We start from the raw sequence: 4,766 nt of genomic DNA, 5'->3' as shown, positions 1-4,766 counted from the left end.
GCTGAATCAAATGCCAGTCAAACACAAACATATGAAGCCACACCATGCATATGCACATACTATAGAAGGAAGCATTACCATGCAGTAGCTCAAAGTTGCCAGAAGACACCAGTAGCAACAGCTCAAGCGCAATTTCGGCAGCAGCGACCGGGGCACACGACCCCTGCTCATCCTCTGTGGCTCGACATTTCTGGTCCAGAGAGAGCCCGTCCCGCTGCCAGTCACACGCCGTACAACAGCTATGAGAAACGTAATAAAGTAAAATGGTAGGCAAGATCGAAATAGTTTACAGTCGTATCAAGCCCTGTCTAGTACAGCAGAAGCCTAAATAGAATTTTCTTACACTTCAAGGATTACCAAAAGCTAAACAGTTGTACGGTACACAGGAATCATGCACCAGCTAAGTGACCTAGTCAATTAGGAGCAGGTTACACTACGAATCATTATGAACAGATGATGCAACGAGGACGTCCTGAGCGTAAGCATGCCACTAAGAGCAAACTATATCAATTAATCACGTCAACATGGTTACACTACAGGTCAGTTATATATGCACGACTCCTAGCTACTCTCAAAATGATCAGATCTTAGAATAATTTAGATACAGTGGAGCTAGAGAACTAATCAAGTTATCTGCCAAGAGTATCATGCACACCAGATGATGCATTCGCAGATCATTTACAAGTATCAGGATCAAAATGAATAAATAAACAATCCAGTTAGTTGAATCTAATAAAGCATTGACGTAAATAATTTCGGACTAAAGCAAATTAGTTGGCACAAACTTGATAAAATATGATCTCATCAAGTGGGTAACTATTGTAACGACCTGACACAAATTTCAGATGCTAGAAAATGATATCGCAAAAGCAAATGCACGAATACCACACGTTGATGCAGCAAGAATGCTGGAATCGGTAAATTTATGGCTAATGAACTGAATATCCAAAATATTACAAAACATCGGAATGAAGGATTTAATACCAAATATCTGCGGTAAATTGACTTCACGCCATATATCTATATATAGGTGGCAGACTTTGGAATGAAGGACTTGTAACAAACTATCAATTCCATGTGATGCAGCTAAAGTGTATTATTCACTAGTAAGAAGACAATCATCTCTAATTGCCTGATTCTAGACAAGCACTAGTTGAAATCAAAATAAAGCATAGTAATGTATGAGATAATCACAAAGAAGTTAATGGTAACATAAACAAAATGATATAAGCTCCAGAGCCCTCATTAAGAATCATTAAGAAGTAAAGGTGCTCAACAAGCAGAAAAAAACCAACTAAGCTAGTAGCCTCGCACAACGCGGGGAATGCATCAATATTCAAAAATACTAATATCACCAGAAAGGTTCAAGTTACACTGAATACCAAAGGCTAGTTCGTATTTAGAATCAAGCAAAATGATCGAGTCAACCACGTTGAACCAACTAACATAGACAGGTCTGCCATTTAATGATACATTTATGCAAGGTTCAAAGGTAATGTCAAAATTTTTGACAATGCGAGCTAGGTCGCTTATTAGAGAAACCTGACATTAAGCAGGGCCATAGAACAGAGCTTCAAGTAGTTGTTAAGATTTATGCAAGCCAATTGCCAAATACAAAGTAGGTCATTAAACCTTCTGCAGTTTTGGCCGCCAAAGCTGCAGAGCAAGCAGGCCATGCCAAACGTGCAGGAGTAGCAACTCATAGTTAAAAGGATAAGTAAATCCAATGTCAAATAATATGCCAACCTACCTACCAAGAAAGAGTAACAACAACCAACAGTTAAAAGAAATAACAACTCACAGTTTTTTTTTGAAACAATAACAACTCACAGTTAAAAAGCTTGACATACCAAGAAATCATAGGACAATAGAAATCTCAGTTCTCTATATTAATTAGCAAAGGTACTTGAAAGTTCGGCATTGCCTTTGTTTTTTCTCGACATCAATACCTGCAAAGCAAACAATATACTTCAATTAACAAAATATTCACAACCAATGTGATGTACATTGATACAATCAAACTCAAACAGAGGTCTAACCAAAGAGAAAATTCCAGGATACCAAACAATTAACAATAAAAATGAGCAATCATTTCCCTGATTTGTTAATTTGCCACAGTATCATGAAAGCGATGCAAAAAAAAGGTGGACGTTTAATCTGTACAGAGAACTACAAATTTCATGCTTATAGAGAAATTACCAATAAGAGAATCATCAATTTCACATCAGCATGCATATTCACAAGTATTGCCTAATCAACTATACAAGGAGAAATTTTTTCATAGCAGCAAGCAAAATTACAAAGATCTAACAGATGGTGAGATGACATAGGAAACAACATTAGGGAGTAGCACTAAAAGAATAAAATGATGCCAAACTAACAAGAATTCAAATAACCATCTCATTTTTCGAGGCATTATGAACTCCCCGTAACGACAAGCCAAACAAACAACAAACCAAATTCATCTTACTGAAAAAGCATAAATAAGACACAATGGAGATAACAAAAACAAGCTCTAAGTCAAACCTACATGAAAGAAAAATCAACTGGATTAGGTTGACATTGAGAGTAAGTCAACCAAACCAAGTCCACACTATAAAGACATATCTTCCTATCTAAAACACCCAGCCCTCAAGCCAAGTTTCTACCCACAGCCCAACCGAGGATCTTATACCTGAATCATTAGCTTCCTATTGAACATCAGTTTATAGTAATCCTACATTCGTCAGTATAACAGATTATATTATACCTAAATCAATAGCTTCACACAGGCAACGAAAGATTTGCGTCATGCCAGGTCTAAAAGTCCAAACGGACCAGTACCTTTAAAGGGACGGCAAAAAAAAAATTCATGCCAAAATATGATAGTTCCAAGAAATTAATATGTAATTTGCAAAGGAAAAAAGAACTAAGCAAATAGGATTTTCTAAGAGTAGCTTATAAAATTATATGTCCCGGGTTGTAGCCTGTAGGAAAGAATTCTGAGCCAAACAAACCGAACATATAAAATAAGTCACACACTCCTAATTTTTGTCCTGGCATAGTTAGTCAGCAACCAGTAATGCCCTAAAATACAGGTGGGAACAGTTGGAGAACGTAGCAAAAATCAAACAAGAGAAAATTGAAGTTGAAAGCCAAACAAATAAAAGAAGATTTTGAATAGTACATCTGCATTGTGCTGCAAAGGAATCTTGACGACGTCATTTAAAAGAAGCAAGAGAGAGTGGTGTCCCAGTAACTGATAGTGCATCAACATCAGCACCTCTAGAAAGAAGAAACTTTACTACTTCCGAGTGCCCTAAATAAAAGAAGGAAAAGACATTAGGGACATAACATATAAACACTACATACGGCTAAAACAAAATAAAAGTGAAGTAAACATCATAAGAGAAGATATACGGACTAGAAGGATAAATAGAATGCCTACTCTTTTTTATAAGAGTATGATAACACACGGCTTTTACAAATCTGTGAGCAGAAAACTAAAACTAATGTGACATGTACGTTTACCTTTGATTCATAAGACTAATTGCTATTCAGACGTAAGCGAATAAAATCAGGCTTGTTTTAATTTATGGCAACAAGAAAATTGTTTATAGCATGTCATATACCACCTGTAGGCTCGAGATTTATTTAGTTATAAATAAAAAATAAATTCTGTAGTCGGCAAGGATTCCCAGGGGCTTGACTTGTTGCGGCTTGTTGCGCGACTTATCGGCATTTTGCAACCTCACTGTTGACAACCTAGAGTGACTCGACTAGTTGAAGTTGTCGATCGACAAGTTTACTAGTCGAAGACAAAACACAACTAGCCTGTTTTTGATACGAGCGACTAGTACGGGCCTGGGACAAAAATGCCTGCCCGTGAAACTCTACCCCTGTTTACTAGTCGACGACAAAACACAATTAGTACCTGTTTTTGAGTCAAAACACAACTAGTTCCTTTTTTTGAGTCGAGCGACTAATACTAGGCTGTGACAAAAAGGCCTGCCCGTGAAACTCTACCCCTCTAGATCGAAAAAGCCCCCTCCCACCCAGCCGCCTATCCTCTTGCTGCCCTTCCCCTTGTGCCACCTCTCTCCTGGCCGCCTCCAATTCGATGGCTGCGCGGGCGCCGCCACCTCTCACGTCACTGCTGATATACTATGATGATTACGATTATGTTGTTCATCGTCTATCACAAAATCAGGGGGTGCACAACACACAACAGTCCTATAATCATGCATCAAATATTCTCACCTAGTACAAATCATATCTTTGTTGTGACCTATCTAAAGCTGACCTCAGATATCCCGCTCCTAGTATGTTGCTCCGGAAAATCAGCGCCACTCTCAGATATCATCACCAGCATGCTGTTGGTTTCCTCCTTAGGTGTCCAACAACACGTACTGGGCCACGATGGCACGGTTCTCCGGATCCATGTAACTATGGTTAAAATCAAGCAGAGACTGGTGTCATTTCCACTTCAAAATAATCGCGTTATTAGAGAGGATGAGCAGAGATGTCTCTTACCTTTAGCCTGTATTTGTACACTGCGTATGCTCCAACCCCGGCAAAAACAAGTCAGAATAAAATAATCCACCCAACTGAGGAGGCAGCGTGTTTAGCTGCAGGAAGTTTATAAACAACATTAGACTTCTCTAACATAGAAAAGGTGAAATGGAAAGATGAATCTTTTACTTGCCGATGCCATATTTCTTGGCCGAACATCCTGCATAATTGTCTTAATACACGTGGATCACTTATCATTATCACTTGAGTTCAGG

Source organism: Lolium rigidum, chromosome 5 (assembly GCF_022539505.1).
Source record: "Lolium rigidum isolate FL_2022 chromosome 5, APGP_CSIRO_Lrig_0.1, whole genome shotgun sequence".
Lineage (NCBI taxonomy): Eukaryota > Viridiplantae > Streptophyta > Magnoliopsida > Poales > Poaceae > Lolium > Lolium rigidum.
The sequence above is the reverse complement of the archived record's forward strand: the minus strand, read 5'-3'. Positions refer to the sequence as shown.